The sequence below is a fragment of the Bubalus kerabau genome, chromosome 1 (assembly GCF_029407905.1).
Source record: "Bubalus kerabau isolate K-KA32 ecotype Philippines breed swamp buffalo chromosome 1, PCC_UOA_SB_1v2, whole genome shotgun sequence".
Classification (NCBI taxonomy): Eukaryota; Metazoa; Chordata; class Mammalia; order Artiodactyla; family Bovidae; genus Bubalus; species Bubalus kerabau.
In genome coordinates, this window is record NC_073624.1 from 109,896,335 (window position 1) to 109,924,230 (window position 27,896).

The 27,896-nt window shown below is 38.7% G+C and overlaps 1 protein-coding gene across 15 annotated transcripts in view; it reads right to left on the reverse strand.

Annotated features, from left to right (window-relative positions):
- Positions 1-27,896, reverse strand: part of TMTC2 (transmembrane O-mannosyltransferase targeting cadherins 2) — a 420,522-nt gene that overhangs the window by 220,989 nt on the left and 171,637 nt on the right. The window lies entirely within an intron of this gene.

The following is a 27,896-nucleotide window of genomic DNA, read 5'->3' on the forward strand; positions in this document are numbered from 1 at the left end:
GAATGGTTGTCACTAGAGTAAGAGTTGCTAGAAACCAAATGAAATTAAATAGATGGCCTCTGATGGGTCAATATCTAGGAGCCAAGAAATATTAACTGAAAAATTCACATCAACATAAATGTCTGTTAACATTTTACATGTCTTCAAAATTAAAAGGACAGTATAAAAGAATGAAGCAAATGACCACTGAATTCAGGTTAAATATTCACAGCTGATTATATGGACTGTATGAGAGATGATATACTGATTTCAAATCCTGTTTTGTGTTTTGTCTGGCATTCCACAGCTTTTGTTTTACTAGAAACCTCCAAAAGAGAAGCAAATATCCTGGGAAGGACGCTTCTAAACCCATGGCTAGGGTGTTTTGGTTGGCATGGTGACCCATTCTTCCTCATTAAGCTAACATGGGGAAATTAAGCAGTTAGAAATTCCTTGTGCGCCCACAGCGAGCTACTTCCAGAGCTAACTATTAGAAACTGAAGTACCCGAAGAGTTCAATTACTGAAAGTGCACGGGTGTGCCACAGGCCCCAAACCATTACACTAAAAGCTACCCCCTTAATGCCAGCCTTCAGAGTAATCTTGTTTAGCTTAAAATAAGAGGTTTAACGCTTCCCACCAGGCAGTGCGCTATGGTCAAATCAGGTTAGCCATGAAACAATCCAGCCTTTATGAAGAAAATATGTGAAGAAAATAGCCTCGTGACCTAAGAAACAGAAAATGCTTTAAACCAAAGAAGACACCTCTCTGACTATCGAAACACTTTGGGTTCTTACTAAACTACTTTCCCTATATTTTAAGATGACACACAACAGGGGGGAGAAATCAAAAAGAAAATAAAAGTGCTCAAAATTAACAGAACTGGGAAAAGGAACTCTTTCTATCGATCTCTCAAGTGGGCAACTGTGCTGCAAATGCATTTCCTGTGCCAATGGATTAAAGGGCAACATTCTTTTAACTCGGTGTGGCTTTAGTGCCACAAACCAGCCATTATGAGATGCGTTCCAGTCTCATTAATGAGGTAAGCATGTAAGCCAGCATTTTGGAAACATAAAGAGACAAATTATAATGAGACTTCACTCAGTGGGGAGGCCACGATACAGCAGTCTTCTCTCAAAGAGAATAGACAGCTCTTTAATGCATGTGGGAGTTTTCCTACAAAGATACAAAAGACACCAATAAGAAAATAAAGATTTTATATGTATATAAACAAAACACACACATACCTTTATAGGTAGGTTTTCATTAATAAGCATAATTTTAATGCTTAATGTCTTGGCATGGAAATGTGTTCCCATTCTATAATTACACTTATCTTCTGCTAGATACGAAGAGTAAATTCAATGTGTAAATGAACAAGTGCTCATTTACTTATTCTCAAGGTTAAAAATGTAGCCCTTTATCTATACAATCCTCAGGTGGACTTTGTCTATATTCTCAAAATGTTCACTGATACAAAATAATATTCATTTTTTGATTGGGAAACAGGTAGAGTAATTAGAGTCTTTGAAAGAAAATTTTCACCTGGGAAAACATCCATCAATTTTTCAAATTTTCTCAATATGTGGTGATTACAACCATTCAGAAATTCCCAGACAACACTCTGGCACAAACATAGACATAATAATTATTAGTCATTCGGAAGAGAATTAAAGAGAACTGGAATCTTCAATAAGTAGAACACTACTTATTGTGTTCTACTTCAATAAGTAGAACACAATAAGTAGAACACTCTGGGCTTACTAAGCAAGAACGGGCGTCATCATCTCTCCTTCCCTTACCTCTGTCTAAAGACAAACGGAATAAGCAAACACCCATGCCAGATTTTCAAGTGATCAGAATAGGAAGCAAAGTTATGGTTACTAGACTCCATTATAGAACAAAACAACTCTACTTTCAGATCTTTTTTGGGTGGACAATTTGGTTTCTTCCATTGACTACAGAAAGAGATGTGAGGAGCAGCAAAGTAGTGATGTCAGCAGTAACCTAAGGCTAGCTGTTCAAAAATACCTTAAACCAAAAACTAAGTCCAAGAATGAGTGACGTGAGCAAAAACAAAAACTATACCTTGAGTTCTCAAAATCACTGCAGATGGTGACTGCAGCCATGAAATTAAAAGACACTTACTCCTTGGAAGGAAAGTTATGACCAACCTAGACAGCATATTAAAAAGCAGAGACATTACTTTGCCAACAAAGGTCCGTCTAGTCAAGGCTATGGTTTTTCCAGTGGTCATGTATGGATGTGAGAGTTGAACTATAAAGAAAGCTGAACGCTGAACAATCGATGCTTTTGAACTGTGGTGTTGGAGAAGACTCTTGAAAGTCCCCTGGACTGCAAGGAGCTCCAACCAGTCAATCCTAAAGGAGATCAGTCCTGGGTGTTCAGTGGAAGGACTGATGCTGAAGCTGAAACTCCAATACTTTGGCCACCTGATGCGAAGAGCTGACTCATTGAAAAGGACCCTGATGCTGGGAAAGCTTGAGGGCAGGAGGAGAAGGGGACGACAGAGGATGAGATGGTTGGATGGCATCACCAATTCAATGGACATGGACTCCGGGAGTTGGTGATGGACAGGGAGGCCTGGTGTGCTGCGCTTCATGGGGTTGCAATGAGTCAGACACGACTGAGCGACTGAACTGGAGAGTCATCTCTCATATCTATGCATGTTATTACTCTAAAAAAGAATTTTTTATGGAAATAGTAAACCTAGATGGCAATACTTATTATAAATAAAGAGGATGGCTTTTCTAAGAGCACCAATATTTGTACCATCAAATAAGCATTTTTAAATGCATGCCTTTATTAGCTGAAATTAATCATCAAAAGGGCTACCCTTGAATTATACTTACTTTATGAATAATAAACTAGTTGCATGTTTCATATTATGCAGACACAGAAATGATTGATATAGATGCCAAGTGGCCATGAGCCAGATGTTTGGGAACAGATGAAAATACAAGCAACTTTTTTAGTTCAAGTTCTGTTCTGATGGCCTCTTCAAGTATGTCTTCTTGCCAGAAGCAACTTGGCAAAATGCAATTTTGGGAGCCTTTTGGTAGCAGCTACCAATCTAAACAGATGAAATCTTTGTGTAAATGCTATTCATCTAATTTATTTTTTTCCCTCCTTTAATGTGAGATTTGATATTAAATTTTAATCATACACTGATTTTTAAAGATTATATATGTGAAATGAGGTGCTTCAGAAAGTTCATAGCCAACTTCTCGAGATTTGGAGACAGAAAGGAATTTGACAACTGTGAAACCTCTGTAACCACTGCAGTATTTGTCTTCTACTTGAAGAAGACTTTAAGTCAAAGTGAAGTTGCTCTGTCGTGTCCGACTCGTTGCGATCCGTGGACTGTAGCCCACCAAGCTCCTCCATCCATGGGATTCTCCAGGAAAGAATACTGGAGTGGGTTGCCATTTCCTTCTCCAGGGAATAAGACTTTAATACAACCCAAAAGTTTGATTTGACTTTAAGTTAGTTTGAAAAAAAATTCTGCATTTATTAAATACCTATTTTGAGGACCATTAAAACTCTCCCCATTAATCTTCCCTTTTTAGCATGTCCAGCTTTTGTAGCTATCATTGAAGAATGATATTGCTAACCATTTCAAACTGGGTTAAAATCTAGAATTTTTTAAGATGTAGATCTTTGATTTTAGTAATATCAATTTTAATAACTCCTAGATTTAAGTAAGAATTACTGAAAAAATCTCTCATGAGTCTTCAAAACATATTTTGGATAATTCTTTCAGCCCAACACAATTCCAATTAGCACTAATCAATGCCATGCCCTAATTATTTAAAATTAAATAAACTGAAGTTACATGTGCAAACATTTTGCAATTCACCCTGCATCCACTTCTCTTTTCAAGTTAACTCATAAGATAAGACAACTTGTTTTAATAGATTATTATCACTGGATTACATCCAAAAAAACATTTGTCTTATGGGAATTCTGTCTGCTTTAATAGTTGTGGTTTAGTGGATGCTCCTGGGCTAAACTGTCAATCATTTTGATTGGCTCCTGGCCCCGAGAATCCTACTGGGAGTCAAGCAAGAAGTTTTTTCCAGGTGTGTGACTGGCACTCAGTAAGTCTAGATGTAGCGAAGGGGAAGGAAGTGATTGGTTAAAATATCTGACTGGAATGCTCTGGCTTGTTATTCCATATTTAACATGACCTTGTTTAAATGCACTAGTCCCTGTTCCCTCATAAGGCGATGTGTTAGGCACCTTCAACACAGCAATAGACACCAGCAATGCTTAGAAGTGCAGAAAACTCATGCAAGCATGGCCATAGGCAAGTCAAACATTAACAAAACCCAAAGATGAAAAACCATAACCCTGTGCTATAAATTTTGATAGCTAGAAAATAATAAAAATTACAGGATACACTTGAGTCTTTATTTAGCCTCTGTGACTCAAATATTCCCTTTTAAGGAGTACCAGGAAATTCCATTCTTGAATAGGTTCCGTAAGAACTCCTAAATATCCCAGCACTTTTACAGTGAGGATCAAATTTCTCAAAAAATCATTTCTGTTCTACTCTAGGCCATATCTCAAATCGACCCACGTATCTTGTTCCTTCAATCTAAACAAATTCAGGTCATCCAAATGATATGCTAACATGACTACAAATTAAGCTCCATTCTATTTTTCTGTGAGAGACCAGATATTATGAGGAAAGAGAATTGTGTGTAATTGCCTAATGAATTCAGACACCTGTTAAGTCATTTTATCCCTCCCAGATGAGGTCCCAGCATCTAGTAAAGACAGCAGTGCCTAGAAAACAACATTCTAGGCTGTCATTATATTTCACTGGAGTGCGGGAGTGATCATTTATTAGGAGGAGTAACACTAATTATGAAGGTTTAGTAAACATTATACAGAATGTTTTTACATATATTATCTCAAGGAATTCTTCCTAAAGCCTTGTTTGTAAACTTTGTGAATTTGTATTTTACAAAAGGGTTGGTGAAACTCAGATGAAATAGGTTGCCCAGCGCTAATGGATAGAAGGACTAAGACTCCAAGCTATGTCCTTTAAAAGTCCAGGGTGCCATATCCTAGCCCCGGCCCCCACCAAACCACACAGTTCCCATTTTGCAACCACTGCCTCCAGTCTTCACCACCAGGTTCTTTAACCTGCTCTCACCTTCTCCAACCTCTAAGTGATATCCAACATGAAAGACCATTCAATTCCACAAGAGAAGCTCAAAAAGCCACAGATGGGCAAATGCTAGCAGAGGCCTAGAGATCGGAGATATCTATTTGTAAAATCCCAGAATTCCAGAGATTTATCTCCTCAATGTTTATTACTTCTGCAGTAAGGAAATGGATGTCCATTGAGCTTAAATGTGCTCACCAAGAACACAGAGCTATCTGATCAAGTTCGGGATCAGAAGTTTCATCTGTCTTTGTGTTTGTGGCATGGAATGTGATCCCTCTGCTTCACTCTTCAACAAGAATCTACAATAATTCAGGAATAGACTCCAATGTTTTTGACCTAGTATTCAAAGCTATCCAAAATCTGGCCCACCTTTACTACATAAACTTCAAAATTATCCAGCCTCATTACTCTATATATGAAGCAACTTTGCATCCATCTACCTAATGGTACCACTATCCTAAATGTTCTTTTTCACCTCCAGCTTAAATTCCACAAGACATTCGCAACTTCTCCAGGTTACATTAATCCCTGCCTTCTCAAAGCTCTCCAGTTTTATAAATTTGTACCATATATGAAAGATTGTAAAGGTCAAGTCTGAAGGTGCTAAGGGCCACAGTGACACTAAACACATATAGTCTTAATGATTATCAGAAATAAGTCTCACTGATCCCACAGAAATATAAGCTTCTAGAGGGTAGGGGTGTGCCTGTTTAACTTCACTAAAGTAAACATATCCATAGTAACTGGACCTACACCCGATACAAGGCAGGCACTCGACATTAGATAGATGAGTAGGCACATGAATGATTGACCAAATGAATGAAAAATGAACAAAAGAATAAGGAACCAAGACAGCAGTCTAGAAGGGAGCTGGAGGGCAAATATGAGGGCGGTTTTAGATACAGCAGAATCTTGATACAATGATCAAACTTTCCAATCAGATCTCTCTAGCCTACATACCTATAAAAGACAATATAGAGAGGGGGTCCTTTACCCTAATGGCACCCCACTCCAGTACTCTTGCCTGGAAAGTCCCATGGACAGAGGAGCCTGGAGGGCTGTAGTCCATGGGGTCACTAAGAGTCAGGCACGACTGAGCGACTTCACTTTCACTTTTCACTTTCATGCATTGGAGATCAGATCAAATCAGATCAGTCGCTCAGTCGTGTCGACTCTTTGCGACCCCATGAATCGCAGCACGCCAGGCCTCCCTGTCCATCACCAACTCCCGGAGTTCACTCAGACTCACGTCCATCGAGTCAGTGATGCCATCCAGCCATCTCATCCTCTGTCGTCCCCTTCTCCTCTTGCCCCCAATCCCTCCCAGCATCAGGGTCCTTTCCAATGAGTCAGCTCTTCACATCAGGTGGCCAAAGTATTGGAGTTTCAGCTTTAGCATCATTCCTTCCAAAGAAATCCCAGGGCTGATCTCCAAATGGCAACCCACTCCAGTGTTCTTGCTGGAGAATCCCAGGGACGGGGGAGCCTGGTGGGCTGCCGTCTATGGGGTCACACAGAGTCGGACAGAACTGAAGGGACTTAGCAGCAGCAGCAGCAGCATTTACCCTAACATTTTTTGAAGTCCATGTGGCTAGGTGATGATGCAACCCCTCATTTCTTTAACTTACATAGTTAATGTCACTGTCCAAACCTTTAACAAATCATTTACTTTTCCTGGTGGGTGCTGTATTGACTTAGGAGTTAGAACAATGATACAGCATTTAAAAGTCCCTGTAGCTAACAAATCTTATCTTGCTTACTGAGGAAAAAAGTTCAAATATATTTTTTAAATATACTTGAAACATGAAGCTAGGGTCAGTTCCTAATCTTTAGGGCTCTTTGTAATCAATGAAGACTAGGAGAAGAATATAGTATCTTAAAGAAAAGAAAAAAGGAGAGGAGAGAGAGAGAGAAAAGGAGGCAGGAAGACTTTTAACCATTGGACGTGTAAGTTCACCTCAACCAGATGACAGTCATCGGATGACAGGATGTCTGGGCATCATCAGCTCTAAATGAAGAGCCTTAAGAAGCCCACTTCCCTTCCCAAGGTCCTCAGGAGGTGATCCGAGGTGTTAGAAAAGTTTGTAAAAAAAGTTATAACACTGGACAAATGTAAGATATGACAGATATGAAGGATGGGCATTCATGAAACAGCTACGTTAGTTCCTTCAAAAGGATGCTATTGTGAGATGTGAGAAACGTCTATGTAACTGCATACCTCCCAGTAACTGGATACTATCGTCCTAGGGAGAAAGTTCTTTTTAATCTCATTTCTAAACATTCCTATTTAAAAAAAAGGCAGTCATTTCCTAGTTTAGTGTTGTACAAAGTAAAAATTTTAATGATTAATAAATATAAAAATGGACTAATCTTTGCAATGTTAGATAACAGTATCAGAATATTCAAAGTTACTGAAATTCTCTAATGAACTCTGACTTCTAAAAAATATATAAAATAAGAGGAACAACCATTCGTATGATATTTATGGCACATATTTTGAAATTGGCCAATTTTCAGAGAAGAGTAACCATCTTAAAATGGATAAAAAACAAAACCAGTGCACATTAATGGAGCATTTAGCATGTACTAGGCATTCAGAATTTCTACATATGAACTCACTGAATCTTCAAAAAACCCTCAATTTGAGGTGTCCTGAGACAGAGGTAAAATTAGAATTCCCAGATCAGGCCACCATTTAAAACAGCTAATGCTAAGTGCTAAGTCACTTCAGTCGTGTCCAACTCTGTGCAACCCCATAGACGGCAGCCCAACAGGCTCCGCCGTTCCTGGGATTCTCCAGGCAAGAACACTGGAGTGGGTTGCCATTTCCTTCTCCAATGCATGAAAGTGAAAAGTGAAAGTGAAGTCGCTCAGTCGTATCCTACTCTTAACGACCCCATGGACTGCAGCCCACCAGGATCCTCCTCTATGGGATTTTCCAGGCAAGAGACTGGAGTGGGGTGCCATTGCCTTCTTCGTTTAAAACAGCAGGCTTTATTTATTCATTCCTTCATGCAACCAGTTGCCTTATTAAGATAAGGAAGAAAATATTACAAATCATTGAGAAAAAATCTGAAATAACTTTAAAAACAGCCAAATGTAAAACTGCACTTAAAAACATCCTTAAACAATACTTACTAACTAAAATGTAATATTTATACAACATTCAAGACTGAAGATTGTGGCTTGATGAGTTTGAAAGAAAGGGAAACAAATGCCAAATTCATGTGGATCCTTACAGATTTAGTTATCCTGGAAAACTCAATCAATACTTCTAGTGATGTTTGATTGCCAAGTGCTCTTCATTCAAACAAGACTTTCCCAGTGGCACTCGAGGTAAAGAACACCCCTGTCAATGCAAGAGATGTAAGAGATGCAGGTTCAATCCCTGGGTCAGGAAGATCCCCTGGAGAAGGAAACAGCACTCCAGTAGTCTGGAGAATTGTCTGGAGAATCCCATGGACAAAGGAGCCTGGTGGGCTACAATCCATGGGCCTGCAAAGAGTTGGATACGACTGAAGCAACTTAGCATAGCACGCCTCATTCAAACAGAAGGAAATGGCCAATTTTCAAAAAGACAGGATGAAAGTTATAACACAGTAATATTGTCAAACTTTCCACTACCCCCCAACTGGCATTTACTTCTCAACTGTTTCTTTTTTTTTTTTTTCCAGTGACAGCTCCCCTTCATAATAAAAATGCTTGGCCTTTGTATAAAGAGGAATAAATAAATATCCTCAGCATCTCTTTCTTAATAATTTGCCAAAAAAAAAAAAATCAAGGAAGATGAAGAAAAATTCAAGTATCCTTCTACTACAAGTTAAATTTGTACTGAAGATATATTTTTACAGCTGTGATGAACTTCTAGAGCTGGTTATTCTTGGAAACTGCTTTCTGCTTACTTGGGCTTCCTTTGCGGGGAATTGTTACCAAAGTTTACTTTGCATGATTATTTTGAATGAATCTGGTATCCAGAGAATAGTAGAAGTGCTAAATTTGGACTTGAATTTACTTTCAAATTTTAGGGTAAAGGAGAGTCGACTAATACAGAGCAGTATTGGGGATACCTGCATGGTGAGCTCACTGGTACTCAGATAAAATACAGAGCAGAAAATGAGAGGAAAGGACTTGTGTTCTCAGGGTCACCTTAGGCATATTCCACCACTCTAGATTTCCACCACTGTAACAGAAGAAGATTTATATCCTCTTGACAAAAGTATTAAAGATTCAGATAAAAATGAATGTGAAGGTCCTTCGTAAAATGCATATAAGAAACTGAATGAATGATACCACTGTAAAGATATTATCCCAAACTTAGCCTCTATGGAGAGCATGTATGACTTAATTCACACGGGTGTGTATATCAACTAAGGTACTAAATAAAGTCAGCAAGCTATAAAGTCAGCAAATTGGCCAAATCTAGTGCACACCTGTTTTTCAGATAAAGTTTTACTAGAACACAGAACATCCAGTTGTTTTCAGTAATCCCACAGAGTTAAACCGTTGTCATGGAATCCACGTGACAGAAAACGTTTACTATCTGACCCGTTATATTGTTTGTAAAGCGTCAATATGAGCCTTTACAGAGGTTCTGAGACAGAGGATTCAATATGGAGAGTTCTCAGTCCAAACCACTGTTTGACACTTGACAACATTATTTTGTTTAGGCTTTTTTTTTTTCCTTTTTCAATTCCCCTACAGAGAATGGCGAGTTCAATTTGGTATTTCAAGAAAACATGCTATTCTTCTTGCGTGGAAAAAGGATCAAAGTCAATGTCTAATTGCATGCCTAAAATGACAGCACAGCTCATGTAAAATGCCATAAGGAAACGATTGTGTAGGATAGAATAGGGACTAAGAAATAGAAAATATAATGGACTTCTGGGAGAATCCATTGAAGCAAGTCAAGTATTTGGGTTTAGAAGATAATGAAAAAGAGAACTTCAAACCATCATGATCAAAGGGAGATATGAAGATAATTTAAATCAGATTTCTCTGAAAGGTGAAAGAAAACACAGAGCCCACTTCAGTTTGCAATAAATACTCAGTGCTCAAAAAATATTATTCTAAGTACTTGAGGATCTACTCTTCTGGGAATGAATGAAGTACTTCATATTGGCATAGTGATTCCATCTTTCCAATCAGATTATTTCAAAGACAAAGAAAGTTTATGATCTTACTTTTTAAAAGATTTGCAATGAAATTAATTTTTAATTATGGTTAAAAATAACATGATATAATTTGGTTTTTGAAGCATCCCCAGAAACGTCCGTATTTGGAAAGTAAACCCTGGAGAGGTTCAATTGCTTGTCCACAATTACACACGCAGGTAGTGGCCGAAACTGTGAGAAGCCAGGCCTCCTGATTAGAACGGCAGGATTTATGTCATTATGCCACACGGCCATACTTTTCACAGCATGTTCCCTTTATCTCTGAAATCACAACTTCTCTCAAATGTCTAACATTTTTCAGAGGCTTGAATGTAATTAACCTAGAAAAAGGCCACCAGCTGCATGCAAAGGTGTAGCTTCAAACAACCTTTATATAAATCTGATGTAAATCTGCAAATGTCTTAATGGCATATTAAATTTTTATAGAATCTTTCTCCCATAGTTAACTATGTTATTGCTCTTTTAAAACTGCTCAAAAGTAAATCTACCTCTAAGGAATAAGCTGGGACATATTTTAAAGATGGCCATTTCTTTAAAGGGGTAAAGAAAGACTCCAAATTCTTTTCCAACTTTAAATATGTTTAGTTTCTCTAAAAATATGTTTCCTTTTTTTAAAAAAGTTAAGGAATGGAAATTGAGTCTATCTTAGGTTTTAAAAGCACCTTTACACTTTGAAAAAGAACCCTGGACACAGCTAAAAATAAGTGAACAATATGTACTTAAACACAACACAATTACTTCTGCATGTGTAAGACATCTGTAATACACAACGAGAGGCAAATATATGAAAAAGACTACAAAGTACTCAGATTCCTATTATACTATAAGCAATTGTTACTCATTCAAGAACCAAGAGCTGCATGTACTAAACACACAGCCAAGAAAGCTATCAAATACTGATGTCAGATTCTTACTGCAGAAAATTGCATTTGTGTAGGGACCTACAATTTATCATAATTTTGAAAAAAACAAAATAAGGATCCAAGCATTCTGACCCAAACATAGCCCCAAAGAAGATACCCTGATTACCCAAACACCACAACCAATTTGTTAAACAGTAAATAAGACAGGCAAGCATATTAAAGACACCAGTGAAAACATGCAGGAATCTCTGTAAGACTTAACCAACCACATGGATTGAGGTCAGAACTTTTTTTTCTACAGATCTTGTTAAACTTGGAAAATCAAAAAGAAAAAAGAAGTTAAAACAACACTACCTCTATGAAAACCAATAACTTTAGATCCAAACTCCTTCACTCTTAATTTCAAAATATGGAACTAAGATTATGATAATAGTTGCAAAAACCTGGTGAACACATTCAAAAGCAGTATGAAAAATAAACTGATTTTATGATATGCAAATGATATCTCAATTAAACTGTTAAAAAATACAAAAAAGCCCAACCTGACATGCGGCTATTTACAGTCTTTATTCCATTTATTGTAAATATTCAGATATTTCCCTTCAGAAATACTAAAAGTTTCTTAGTCTGGAATGCTGCCATGTTGGCGGTGTTACATGATACAGAGTTTATGCACACTGTTATCTCCAAAATAATTTTTAAAAATCAGAATTGCATCTGGCCTCAAAGGTTACCAGTACTGAATCAGGGAACCTAGAGCTCTTTTTTTGTATAAATAGAGGGAATCTCAGATTCTAAAAGATACTCTTTACAATCCACATTCACTAAGGCCTGACACATCCTGTGCAGGGAGGACCTCCAAAAGACAAACAGGCACTGGACATCACAACACTGCTAATCATTCTAAGCTGTATCATATTTCTAATGAAACTTATAGGAAAAGGTTTTTAATCTGAACTATAAAGCAAACTCTTTAGCACGGACTTATCTTTTCCCTTATAAAGTCATTAGGAATGCATTGTCTGTACACATAAGTTAATAAGGTTGATTAGCAATGATGCAGCAATATGAATTCAGAGTCAAACCAAATGCTTCAATGTGAACTGACTCCAGAAAATTCAATTTTGTATGCTTTGGGGATGCACCATGCATTATAGAACAGGTAGAGAAAATCATAAGGAGCCTCAGAAGCAAATCTAACCCAGCCCAACCTCAAAGGATGTATATACAAGGCCTCTCTTTTAAATCTGTTCAGTTCAGTTGCTCAGTCGTGTATGACTCTTTGCGACCCCATGAAGCTGTTCATCACCAACTCCCAGAGTTCACCCAGACCCATGTCCATCGAGTCGATGATGTCATCCAACCATCTCATCCTCTGTCGTCCTCTTCTCCTCCTGCCCTCAATCTTTGCCAGCATCAGGGTCCTTTCCAATGAGTCAGCTCTTCACATCAGGTGGCCAAAGTATTGGAGTTTCAGCTTCAGCATCAGTCCTTCCAATGAACATCCAGGACTGATCTCCTTTAGGATGGACTGGTTGGATCTCCTTGTAATCCAAGGGACTCTCAAGAGTCTTCTCCAACACCACAGTTGAAAAGCATCAATTCTTCAGTGCTCACCTTTCTTTATAGTCCAATTCTCACATCCATACATGACCACTGGAAAAACCATAGCCTTGACTAGACGGACCTTTCTTGGCAAAGTAATGTCTCTGCTTTTTAATATGCTGTCTAGGTTGGTCATCACTTTCCTTCGAAGGAGTAAGCGTCTTTTAATTTCATGGCTGCAATCACCATCTGCAGTGGTTTTGGAGCCAAGAAAAATAAAGTCTGACACTGTTCCACTGTTTCCCCACCTATCTGCCATGAAGTGATGGGACTGGATGCCATGATCTTAGTGTTCTGAATGTTGAGCTTTAAGCCAACTTTTTCACTCTCCTCTTTCACTTTCATCAAGAGGCTCTTTAGTTCTTCTTCACTTTCTGCTATAAGGGTGGTGCCATCTGCATATCTGAGGTTATTGATATTTCTCCCGGCAATCTTGATTCCAGCTTGTACTTCCTCCAGCCCAGCGTTTCTCATGATGTACTCTGCATATAAGTTAAATAAGCAGGGTGACAATATACAGCCTAGACGTACTCCTTTTCCTATTGGACAAACCCATGGTGGACATGCTATGCCCTTGCAGGCCAATGTGATGTAGATGAGCAAGCTCAGAGTATCAGTATCTCAATGCCTGTTACTCTTCTGGGATAGGAAGATGAAAAAGAAAAGAGTATCCAGTACTTCTTCTCAAGAAAGCTTCTAAACCATCTATACAAACACACACACACACACACAATCAGTACTATTCATATAATACCTTAAATAATCAGGCTACCTTTTACTTGAAGGAACACAAAGACAAGGATCTATACTAAAAATGATCACTGCATTTAGAATTAGCATTGCCTTTGAAATCCAGCTTCACTGCATGCTAATCAATTCAGGGAGATTCACTCAGTCGCTTGTAAAATGGGCACAAATAATGACCCCACAGGGTCACTGTGACAGCTAAATTAGAAAGCAAATGTAAAATTCCAGGGGGCTCAGTGGTAAAGAATCTTCCTGCCAATACAAGTGATGCAAGAGACATGGGTTTGATCCTTGGGTCAGAAGATCCCCTAGGGGAGGAAATGGCAACACACTTCAGTATTCTTGCCTGGAGAATTCCATGGACACAGGAGCCTGGCAGGCTTCAGTCCACAGGGTCACAAAGAGTCAGACATGATGGAATGACTGAGCACACATGCGCATGTAAATTCCAAGAGAGCAGTTTTGTCTGTTTTCTTCATTACTTTATCCTTGACACCTAAAAAGGCGCCTCATATTTAGAAGACACTTGGTACCTATTTTTCAAAAAATGAAAAGATAAGAAAGAATCTAGCAAACTTGTCACATGACAGGCACTGAGGGAGAAAAAAATGGAAATTGACTCTGAATCCAAATTAAATGCACAAGCATGAAATGGTTTTCAGTTCAGTTCAGTCGCTCAGTCATGTCCAACTCTTTGAGACCCCATGGAATGCAGCACACCAGGCTTCCCTGTCCATCACCAACTCCTGGAGCTTGCTCAAACTCATGTCCATCAAGTCGGTGATGCCATCCAACCATCTCATCCTCTGTTGTCCCCTTCTCCTCATGCCCCCAATACCTCCCAGCATCAGAGTCTTTTCCAGTGAGTCAACTCTTCGCATGAGGTGGCCAAAGTATTGGAGTTTCAACCTCAGCATCAGTCCTTCCAATGAACACCCAGGACTAGTCTCCTTTAGGATGGACAGGTTGGATCTCCTTGCAGTCTAAGGGACTCTCAAGAATCTTCTCCAACACCACAGTTCAAAAGCATCAATTCTTCAGCACTCAGCTTTCTTTATGGTCCAACTGTCACATCCATACATGACTACTGGAAAAAACCAAAGCTTTGACTAGACCGACTTTTGTTGGCTCAGAGTCTTAAAAAGTTAAAAACAAAATTCTGGATGATCTGAGCTACTTAGTTGTCACTGTTAGAAATTTCTTTCACTCAAGACTCTTCCCTACCCAAAGGAACTGGGATAATATATTATCCATCTTTGTATTACTAGCAGCCATAAAATGCGTAATTGTATGTAGAAGTGTGTATCACTTGTATTTAACACTATTGTAGGTAAACAGCACTGTTCACAAGACCAAATAATATGAGAATGACTGATTCTTTCATCTTATTTGGATTTTCCATTTTAACCAAACCAGGAGCTTTGGTGTTAACTATGGAAAGAGATCCCTTCTTCCCTAGCTAGGCACTCTCTGAAATCCTTGGGCAAATTACTTCACTTCTATAAACCTCACTCCTATAAGTTTCCTTATCTGTAAATAATATCTACTTTCATAGACTCCAACAAAGAAATGCATAGAAGACACTTTGCTAGCACACAGTAAGCCTTGAGTGGTGGCTGTTATCATAATTACCACCAGCTCTGTGTATATGCAAATGAAGGCTAATGAATTTAAATGGGGTATTTCTCTTCCTCTTTAAACAATATGGAAGTCAGCAGGGCTGCAGAGAAGATTACACTGCAGAATGCAAGAGAATCAAAGACTACAAATTATCCTGTCCAAGAACCAGAAACTTTCAGCTGCTGCTTTGACAGCTTAAATTCAGCCCCTTTCTCACTTAGCCTGCCCATTTTTCAATTGGCATCTCTGCATTTTCTCCTTTCTGGCAATTTTACCTCTGAAGTACCTTCATTTTTGGAACCATCCTCTCTTTTGACATTAGGGTTGTCACTCATTTGAATATTCATCCAACAGAAAGAAACTAAAGTCATATTGTATGATCACAAGAAACTTTCAGCATCTTTAAGAAATGAGTGGCATCCTACAACATTCCTGGAATTGTGAGTATCAGGGTGAACAACAATACACCAAGCTGACGAGTCTACTGCTAATGCCTAAAATTTTTCTTGCTCCAAGTTTACACAGTGGTGCCTTAGAGAGCTGGAACAGGGTGTCAAAGAACAGCCAAGCCAGTATTCATCTTCTCCACCTCTAAACCAATCCCAGGCTCAGTATCCTCAAACAGAAGATCCTTCTATTGAGGGGTAATCTATTCCAAACATAATATCCTGTTTGTAAAGGAAATTAATCAAATTAGGAAGAAAAATACACTGTGATTTTAGTCTCTTTGTGTTAAGCTTCTGTTAGCTACAAAAGTATATGTTCCATTTGAGGGAATTCCCTGGCAGTCCAGTGGTTAAGATTCCACATTTCCACTGCAGAGGACATGAGTTCCATTCCTGGTTGGAAGAATAAGATCTCTAAGGCTATGCGGTGTGGCCAAAAAAAGAAAAGAGTATGTTCCATTTGAAGGGCTTAAATCAAGCTGGAGCCTTAAATCCTGGAATTACTAATATAGCTAAAGAGAAAGTATCTAGGGGGAAATAAGAAGGCAGTCTTATTCATGACACACCTGAGGAATGGTACATGGTGGTGGTCCATTACAAGTCTCTAAAGTGGCAAATTCAAAATTATTTTCATAATCACAAGTTTGTTTTTTTCTATAATTAAAGGCATGGAAGCAATGTGCACAGTGGTAAAAAGCACTGGATCTAGAGGAAGAGGTACTGTTAACTGTACACCCAACTAATTTCTGTGGACCCCAATTTCTGCAAAAAGAGATGGGCTAGCATATAGATAGATAATTTCTAATATCCCTTCCAGACCACAAAATCTTGTGTCTGTATGAAAATCTTACAATGTTTCATAATATTGTATGGGGTATCAGACTCTCAATGTACATCAGTGGGTGCCAGAGCCAGCTACTCATCAAAATTACAGGAAAAGCAGCTTTTTTACCCCTTTCCTGTTTACCCACTTCTGCTGCCCTCTAACCTTAAAAGAACATAATTAGAGGAATGAGATCACTAAGCAACTGGAACTAACCCCTGACTTATGGTCTCCTGAATGCACACCCTGCCTTGTCTAACCTGTAGATTTTTTTCCTAGATAAAGAGAAGGATGAAGAACTAAGCTGTTAAAAAATGACTAGCTCTCTACCTGCAACAGCCACCCGCCCAAGCCCTTCTAGCAATCCTGCAGGCAGATCACAGCGGGGTAAAATAACATCTGGAGAGAGTCAGATAGTCTGCACACAACGAAGAATGATGCAAAACCGGCCTCTCCCCAGTACCGCACTAGTTCCCTTTAAACTTTGTCACAGCTGAGCAGACTCTACAGAGTTGGCCTCTGAACAGGAGTCCATCTTCTCCCCAGATTGCCAGCTTTTCTGATTAAAGCACTTTTCCTTTCTACTGACACTTCATTCTTGAATTATTGGCTTATGAGCGGCAAGGAGATGAACCTAGATTTGATAACAACAACAGGAATTTTTTAGAAAGTAGATCTAAGAACTAAGATCCCACAAGCCGTGCACAGTACACTGTGAGAGGAGGACATAAGTAAATAGTAATTTTTCCTGCTATTTCTCCACCAGCTCTTCCCTAACACTTCAAAAGAATAAATAAATAAATAAGCAGAGCAAAATATCCTTATTCAATAGTGTCCAGTTTGGAGCTACAATCTCCGATTTAAAAGTTTCCCCATGAGAGGCTGACAATCATTCCAGTTTGGAAACCCATAATAAACCCTAATGCTTAAACAGTCTCCATCCCCTACCCACCCTAGCTATTACCTGTCACTTAAACCATATTCTTAAATATTGGGTTTTTCAAACTCAAAACCAATCTTGTGCATGTGTGCTCAGCTGTGTTAGTCTCTTTGTGACCTCATGGACTATAGCCTGTCAGGCTCCTCGGTCCATGGAGTTTTCCAGACAAGTATACTGGAGCAGATTTCCATTTCCTACTCCAGGGGATCTTCTCGACCCAGGGATCCAACCCACATCTCTTGCGGTCCCTTGCACTGGCAGGCAGATTCTTTACCACTGGCAAGTATAATCTTACCTATAAAACGAAAACCACTTTTAGCTATAGACTTTTCTCAGCAAGCCCAAGTTACCAGGAATTAAGTTCCCGTAAAAATAATTTGGTCTGAATGTTGTTAAGGCATTTGAAATATTTTATAAAATCTCTTGCAGCCAGAAAACAGTATTGCTTTAGCAACAAAAATGCTGCCATCTCTGCTCTCCTTAGGAAGTAAGGAAATAAACTAAAGTATGGAACAACAGCAATAACAACAAAAAGCAGCCTCAATGCTTCCCTGAAAAGGTTTATTGCAAGAGATTCTAGAATCAGCTGCCACAGGGTTGCCTGCCAGGCTAGGGAAGAACAAGAGGAGACAAGAGATGCACGTTCACCCTTAGGTGTTAACATGCTTCCTCTTTCCCCAAAGAACGAGATGAACGCTGCAAGCTATTGCAGCCACTGCACTAATCTTCCTTACTACAAACCTTACGAAAAGCAAATATACAGCAAACAGGGTACTGGTAGGGAGCAGACCAGAAAAAGCTTGGATCCCCTCCACTTCCAGATACATAAGCAACAGCACCATCCTGAGCCTGAAGCGGTAAAGTCAGGCTATAAAATTATGAAATGATGGTAAGATATTATCAATGGAGAAAAATGAAAGAATGAGTATGTGTACTTATTTTCAAACAAAAGATAAATAATCAAATCAGTTGTTCAGAAGACTTTTCCTTGAAAAGGGCCTTTTTCTCAATATTCTTTAAATTGTCAGCACTGTTGAATAGAATAGCAAACACTTTGATCGACATTTCACCCAGCATCCCATTAGAAAAGTCAGAGCTAAGTCAACTGATTGCTCTGCAAAACGGGCAGAAAGTTCACTATTACAGAAATGCTAAGGAAATATAACAAAATGCTGTCGAGGATGGTGATATCTACTACAGAAAACGAACCTGTCTGAGAATGTACATTTACTATATTCATATCTGGTAATAATTTGGCAAGGCAAATATTATATTCCGTCATCTCCACAGACCCTGTAACTGATGTTCAGTACATTTAGTAATTTATCCAAAGTCACATCATTTAAATATAAATCTTCAGGATCCAATCCAAAGGCCTTTCTAAAATGTTCTTACCTGGATCTATACATGAGAAGATTAGCCAATCACCAAGTGCTACTTCAAAGTAAGCATCACTTGCTTTCATAGTATTAGGTGTATTTAACTTTTTATCATACTGTTATAAGATTTTAAGAAATGTCACTCAATGGAACAGGTAAATTTTTGCCTGACTCTTCAAATTAGGAGAAATAATTCTATGTAATTTGGAGTTTTCCATTTCATAAAAATTACAGAAATATACTCAAGCCACTCATACCTAGCTTTGATATAATCTGACAACATAACATACACATGTATTCCTGCAGTTTATTCTGGTGGGACACACGACACGCACACGCACAGTACACCCTTTTATAAGGGGAAGACTCAGGGTCTCAGGCATTAGAAACCAAGACAACGCCCTCAAAAGGCTGGGCTGGTACTGCTAACAAGTATAATGACGCAAAATTTACAAAATTAAAATGCTGAGGTGTTTTCTTGTTTGTTTTTGTTGCTTTTAAATATATAAAATGTAATTACTTCTAAGCTGTCACAACTGATGCTGTATATAAGCAATGACTACTAAATGTACTTCGTATGTGGTTATCTTTAATAATACAATAATGGAAATTGTGGATATATTTTTCATTTTCTTCACATACTAAAAACTAAGTCATTTATTTGTTTTTATTTTTTTTTTTAATTCAGTGTCTTTTTTTAATAGAAATTAGGATAATATTTCCTCTTAAGATTTGTTGCATTTATCAGTATAATAAAAGAAATACATGTAAAATATCATGTATGAAATGAGTTGCCAGTCCAGGTTTGATGCACGACACTGGATGCCTGGGGCTAGTGCACTGGGACGACCCAGAGGGATGGCATGGGGAGGGAGGATTCATGTGGCGGATTCATTTTGTTTTTTTTTTTTTGTTTTTTTGTTTTTATTTTATTTTTAAACTTTACATAACTGTATTAGTTTTGCCAAATATCAAAATGAATCCGCCACAGGTATACATGTGTTCCCCATCCTGAACCCTCCTCCCTCCTCCCTCCCCATTCCATCCCTCTGGGTCGTCCCAGCGCACCAGCCCCAAGCATCCAGCGTCGTGCATCGAACCTGGACTGGCAACTCATTTCATACATGATATTTTACATGTTTCAATGCCATTCTCCCAAATCTTCCCACCCTCTCCCTCTCCCACAGAGTCCATAAGACTAAATGTGCTTCATTTTTCTCATGTTGTCCTTGCTGTTTTCTTTGAATCTTACATTAATTATAAGCAAAATGACAACCACACACCCAAATGCAGACGCTGCAGATTCCCTTATTACAACAAAGAGAAGTATTATGATCTCTGCATTCTATTTGATTTCCTGAAATGAAATGAATAAACATGTGGAGAAAGAAAGAAAGTGTCCTCTGGAACAGAAACACTGACTTCACTAATGAAGGCCATAATTACTGAGGAAACATGCATTAAATTCTGAATTCATGCTATTCCACTTGATGCAAGAGTTGTAATCAGACCAACAGAGCATACAGGAGCCATCTGGGTGATGCAAAGTTGTAAAGACAAACCCTGAGAGCAAGGGCACATCGACCTTCCTAGTACCAAATCATCGTAGACTTTTGTGTTAGAAAGTGCTGTTGTTCCCTTTTCATTTCTTATTTTCCTTCTGAAGAAAGGAATACTGTGATCGACAGGTATGAAAATGGATATTAAAAAAAAAACTTATCATACCGTGCAACCTTTACCCTATTATCAATGATCAATGAATTTAACATTCAGTTTTATCCACCCCACCTCCCACCCAGGTCACACCTTTTAAGGACTCTCTAATGCACTCCAGAAATCTGGCTTTCTATAGCTTATATTTCACTTGAGAAATCAATCCTAAATTAGCATTTCCATTGTTGCAGGCATTTAAGACAGGAATCTGACTTCCAGGGTTTCAATGACAATGGGTTTCAAATTTGTGCAAACCACGTCATTTTCCGTGAAACTGACAGAACCCAGTTGAATATGAGTAACCTGACAATCACGAGATCCCCGTCAGTCAATTTGATTCCTCTGAGGCAGCAGGTTAGCAAAAATTGAACCGAGTGATGTAATACACATCCCAGACAGTGTTATGAGAACAGCAGAGATGATTTCAATGAGACTCACTATTTATTCATCACAAGGTCCAATTTGCGTGTTATTTTCACTGACGGGGTACTCAGTTAACTGGTTGAAATTCAGTGCTGATAGAGTGTTTTATTCCATACTGTAAAAAGGACCCTTTTAATTTTTTTTTTTTCTGTCTTCCTGTATGAGAGTATAAAACAAAGAGAGATTTTGTGTTTGTGGCCGTTCATGGTAATATCTGAACACCATTTAGCAAAGCTGGAAGAGCAGACATTGGAGAAAGCCCTTAAGGACTCCCTGTTTTTCTCATTAGGAGTGTATAATAACATGTCAAATATTACAGAGTAAAAAGTAAGACAATATTATTATTCAGAAAATAACTACTTTTCCTTTAAATGTTACAGAACGAGATAAACACTGATAGGAAACACACTCACAGAATGAGATAAAACCTCCACTTCTGAGTCGGATCCTTAGTCTCATCACCTAAGGGACCTTCTCTAAGGTTCAGGGAAAGAACAGGAAAGAAAGCTCTCCCAACAGGCAAGAAAGAGCTGGCCTGTACATTCTTGGGCTGTTCCCATGGACCAGTCCAAGGGCTAGCACATTTGAAAACCATGCATCATCTCTCATCAATGTTGGGGTCACATCATATCTTAAAAGGCCCTGACATCATTAGACACAGTAGCTATCTCAGTTCGCCTTTCCTAATTCATTTTACTAAGTTCATGTGCTTTATGTATCCGCTGAAAGGACTGCTCAGTGCTCCTCAGTAACTTTCTCTGAGTTTCCCTCAAGGAAATGCTCACCCACCACTTTCCACGTTTCCCCACCTCTCTAATTATAAATACCTACATCCAAACAATCCTTCAGGGCCCTGCTGACGTACCCTGCCCCAGAAGGTGCTTCCCACCCCCTCAGCTGAAAGTCACCTCCCCGTCCTCTCAGCTGCCCTCTGGCTCCAAGTGCCTGACAACCCTCACCACTCTTCAGCTTGAATTACATGTACTATTCTCAACTTCCTACTTCTCTCAAATGTCCTTAAGATCAGAATTTTATTGATTCATCTTAGATTCCTCACATCACCTACCACAGTGCCTTGCACAAAGATGAACCTTTAAAAAAATAATCATAATTTGTGATAAGATCGCTGTCCCAGGTATTAACACTCTAATGCAAGCATCAGAGAAACTTGCAAGAATAGTCAGTTTCCCAAATTTAAATAACTTGAATCTAAACAGCAAGCAGAATACAGAATCATCTCAAATCAGCTGAGTGAGGAAGCCAACCTGCAGGAATAAAATACCCTATTAATCTTTGACTTTTAGAATTGAAAAATATTTCTGAACCTCGATTTTATTTGTGGTATTATCTGGTTAGCGGTCTTGGCAGCTGTTCAAAGTTTTAAAGTACTACAGGTCATGAATATTAAATGCTACAACAAGTTTACTGGGAGGAAATCCAAATTCATTTGTAAGTGCATGACAAATAGTCACCCCCTCCAGTTTCAATAATGCAAGGAAATACTGTGATCGGAACCAGAGTTCCTTGCTATATCTAGATTCTCACAAAGTCAAGTGTAAGACAAATGAAGGGAAAGACAATTTTCAGAAAGCAAGAACACTACTTGAAGCAGAGCGGCACAGATGGTGCTTAAAGACAATCAGAATCAGCAAATATATCCTATTTCATTCAAGGCAATGGGTATGAGGGTCACATCTTGAGTAAAACCACAATCTGGTCTAGAAAGAAAAGGGACGAAGTCATAAATAATAACAGATTCTGCTAATGCCATCCAAGCAGCTAATCAAGTTAAAAAAGCACATGTGGATCCAATGTGCAAATACCTGCAGGCTATACACTGGTTTTTCTGTACGTGGGGAGCCACACAACATAGTCTGATGGACACAAGCACCACATTTCACGTCTTCAGTGTTCAGACAGTGATGAGCCCAAATCCTTCAACAGAATATAAGCCCCGGCCCTGGGAAACCATTTTCAAAATACACCCAGTAAATGGCTTGGAACTATGCAACTATTTGTTAGTGTGGGTCAGATGGTTGCATCCCATTACAGAGCCAAGCTGACTCAATACCCAAGATAAAGGTAAACTTGCTCACCACAGGCAGCCTCCATCAATCACACCTGGCTTTGCATTAAAATAAAGTTTTGCTAGACAGAGACAACTTGCTTTTCAAAAGTGGCAATGACTCCCATATCCCTCTCTAGTAATATAGTGTCTTTATCTTGTTTACATGAAATACAGCCACAAGATTTCATTTGAAAAAAAGGTGGCTATCCAGATAATACATACCTTGGAAACAACTACAGTAAAATAAATACTGTCATCTGTAGAGAAAGTCTTAAAATATCAAACTCAAAGGGCTTCATTTTCCAAATTATTTTGGGCTATAATTAGAATTGTTATACTCGCTTTCAGATTTCCTTTCCTTTTTAATTTTTTTTCACCTGTAACTGAATAAGTGATTATGAGGCTAATAAAGGGGGGAAAAAAGATATTTCCACATTAAAACAGTTAACAGATGTTAAATAAGCACAGAAAATGGCCACTAGGCAAGCAATGACTGATGTTGGGTAAGTAAGAAAAATGTTGCCTTTACTGATTTTATTACCCATGTACCTCCTGGGATCATGGGAGACTTGTAAAATATTTTGTGGGCAGATAAAAGTCTAGCATTTATTTGCAAGGCTAGTTTAAATGTCTTTCAAGGGTTCCCTATCCCCCTTACATTTTGACAACATAAAGCTAAGTAAGTGAAAACCATCTAAGAAAGGCTAAAATAGTCATTTGTTGAGAGGTCAAGAAAACTTATTTTTCAACATTTTTCTGACATGCATCTTTTCCAGTCCCACCTTCCAGACCTCCCTAATCAGGAATGAAATCCTCACTGTAGAAAGGAGAAGGTATAAGATTTCACTTTAGCACTGCAGGCACATCTGTTTCAAAAGTCAGCCTTTAAGTGTGAATTCAGTAATTCACTGGGGAAGCCCACATATTTAATCTCTTACAAATCCTCCAATTTTTTCCCTAAGTATTGAAAACTGTATTATTTCATGTTATAATCAACCATATTATTTCAAAAGTCATATTATTCTCTTGATAAGCATTTACTAACTAAGCTAAATGTGCTAATACTTTTGGCATATTCAGAACCGTGCACAGGAGATATGAACACTGTACATGGTTCCGCGTGTTGGTGTGCCCCTGTGTGCGTTTAGTTGTGTCTGAGTCTTTGCAACCTCATGGACTGTAGCCCACCAGGCTCCTCTGTCCATGGGATTTCCTAGGCAAGAATACTCGAGTGGGTTGCCACTTCCTCTCCAGAAGATCGTCCCCACCCAGGGATCAAACCCATGTCTCCTGCACTGCAGGTGGATTCTTTACCACTAAGCCGCCTGGGAATCCCATACATGGTTACTAAATACTAAATAAAATATCTACAATATTCTGGGTACTTACTATTTCCTTATTTCCTCTGCAGAACTACAGAAATTTTACATGTCATATGGACACGGGCATCATTTGCTTGAACCTGAGCAGTCAAAAAAAATGGCAGCCAAGAATTCTGACCAAATTCAGTCATCCCGAGAAGGCTGTCTGGCCCAAACAGGGCATATCTGTTCTTAAGTAACCAATATTAAATAACAGGAGATGTCACAGAAAATCCAGATGGAAGTCTTAGAACAATCTTAACCTCTCCCAAACAGAACCTTGTACTTTCTTATTGCAATGACGGGATGGAGAGAAGTCCCAGGCAGGGGATGGAACTCCTGTCCCTACAGTTCCTTCTGCCTGATCCTAGTAAACGCTGACTTTAGGACATGAATCTGACAAGAAGTACAGAATCAAAACATCTGACATTACTAAAGAAACGTGAAGCAAGACGCTGAGTGTGATTTCCTATGAGAAAAACATTACTGACAAAACTATAAAAATGGAGAGACTGCCCCTCTAGTTTTAATCATTTCCAACTTGAGGAGGACCACCATTTTTAGATTTTTGAGCATTTGGCTAGTTCTTTGGTTTGCATAATAGAGCTAAACATTTGTGCACTGGGTTCTTCTGTTTACATACAAAATCTGTTTTAATAAGGCGGGGAAGTTTATTTCATCTGGCAAACTATGATAACTCTGATGTAGAGTTAATTAGTAAGACATTCAAGATGTATTCGTTTAAGGTTGAAAAGTCTTTTAATCCACTTCCTTCAGAGTCTCTTCTAACTTACCCCAGGCATAGAAATATATATGTTTTAAAGACAGAATATGAAATCTTTCTATAACTTCCATATGTAATCTATGCCAGTGTTTACAAGCTCTCTAGTCATGAAATTCTAAATGGAATTTTTTGCTTAAATATTCATGCTTCAGCTTCAGTTGATTCCTAATTCATATGCTTTCAAACCACTGGAAAGGTTTGGCCATCTCTTTCTTGAAATAAAGATTTATAATTTCCATTGATGTTTCTTCTTTCCCTTCAACTAATATGCATTAAGTGCCTTCCAAACACCAGGTATCCAGTTCACAACAACAGAGAAGGCGATGGCACCCCGCTCCAGTACCCTTGCCTGGAAAATCCCATGGACAGAGGAGCCTGGTAGGCTGCAATCCATGGGGTCACTAAGAGTCAGACATGACTGAGTGACTTCACTTTCACTTTTCACTTTCATGCATTGGAGAAGGAAATGGCAACCCACCCCAGTGTTCTTGCCTGGAGAATACCAGGGACGGGGGAGCCTGGTGGGCTGCCGTCTATGGGGTCTCACAGAGTCGGACATGACTGAAGCGACTTAGCAGCAGCAGTTCACAACAAACACCATACAATTTCATATAATCTTCCCAACCTCTCCGGGGAGAACATGATCTCTATTCTGACATGAAGAAACAGGTCATTAAACTAGTTTAAGGTGACTCACTCAGTGCGAGTTAAGATTCAATGCTTATTATTTCCTTCTCTACTGTGGAGTCATCTACGTTCTTTATTCATCTTCATACCCTTATAGTGTAAGATCACTAGACAGTCACAAATATGTCTTCTAGTTCTAGGGATTCCATTTTCTGGGTGACCTTCACATCTCTGGTTCTCTACACCTCAGCTGGAGACAAGGGGCCAGGCATAGATCATCTCCAGGTTTCTCACAAATCTATAAAATCTATTATCCAAATGCCCTCATTAAGCCCACAAGGCCAAACCTAAGAAAAAAGAAAAAGCTAAGCTGAGATAGCAACTATCAGATGAAGGGTATTGCTGCCATGACTGACTTCCTTGCCCACAAGGAGTGGTTACCAGACAGCCTGGTAAGTTTCCATTTGAGAACTTCTCAAGACACTGAACATTCAAAGCATTAAGTCCTTTCCCTTAGGATGGGGAACTTTGTGCCCGACTCTTTGTGACCCCATGGACTGCAGCCCACCAGGCTCCTCTGTCCATGGGATTTTCCAGGTAAGTATACTGGAATTGTTTGCCATTTCCTTCTCCAGGGGATCTTCCCAACCCAGGGATCGAACCCAGGTCTCCTGCACTGCAGGCAAATTCTGTTAATCTGTCCTGTGGCAATTTAATTATTAGTGCAACCAAAGAACTTAGATGGAAAGAAAAGTTTTCTTTCCTTGCACAAGTGGCAGTTCTCCTTTTCTTAAGCAGCAGCATGAGTAAGGCTGCCAAATAAAACACAGGATGCCCAGTTGCACTGTACTTTCAGATAAACAAAAATAATTTTCTATTATAAATATGTCCCAAATATTACATGAGACAAGTTTATAGTAAGGAGCTCTCTCAGCAACTTTATCCTTGAAAATAAGCTTAGAGAACCAAAAATTTCTCAGAAGAGAACTTCAAAAATGCTAAAAGCAAGTCCTAAACTGACATATCAAAATAATTTCCTAATTTATGAAATGGTAAAATGAAAATTCTGCAGAAGAAAACACAGTGCTTCCCAGGCTGTCGAGGTCTTAAAACACCCAATCTGCATCCCCAAATAGCTCTCACCCTGCAAAGGACAAGGACCATGACTTATTCTATTTGCATTTCCAGTACAACAAGAAAACTTGCTATTGTTGATGATGTGGTTTTAAAAAGAAAAAGGCTGTTCTCCCTAATTTTCTTTGAATGAATATTTAAAATTGATTTGAAATTAAGAGCTTGGCTTTCAAACCTATGTTGCGTTCAAAGCACCAAATCCGAATGAGGGTTCTCAAGTTTCAGCAGTTAATTGAAATCACAAAAGAACTTCATTAAGCACTTGATACTTGAGTTCTAAGTAAACTCCTTGTTTCCCCACAGAGCAGAAGCAGAGCGTAATTACTCTTCCTAAATATAAAAAAAAAAAAAAGTCATTTCAAAATAAATGTTTCTATTTCCCTCCATTTTGTTCTTCAATTCCCTCTCAATTTGATTTTAAGTAAAATTAAGAATTGAGAGGAAAAATGTAGTAAAAACTACAACACTTGACAGTTTTCTCAGGGTCAGTATCCTAAACCATTATACTCCTTGCTGAAGAGTATCCAAAAGGATCAAGGAGCTAGTCTGAATCATGTCTGAGGTTGCAGGCACTGGCCAAGTTCAGTCTTTTACTTAAACGCAAGGCAAGGATGAGCTTATTGTGAGGGAGGGAAGATGTGGAGATGAGAAGCAGGCAGTTTCTCAAGATGCACTAGTCCACTCAAGGCATTCCCTTAGCACACCAGCAGGAAACTGCTCAGTTCTCTTCAAGTACTTGGGATCCTAAAGTGCTTCCGTGACCTTCAAACTTACACTGCATTTGAAACCACTGAGGGAATTCGGAAGAACACATATTAAGCACTGAGGCAAAGGTCTTAATTGGCCTCAGGGCAGAACTTATAATAACCAATTTCTGTTTTGACTCTTCTATTCTTATACACTACAACAAGGAAAAGGTGAAAATGACTCATTATTTAAGAATGTGACTTCCCAGAGCACAGCAGAGAGGTTTGTTTTCCAAAGTCAGCTTAGGAAAAGTAATATTAACAAATG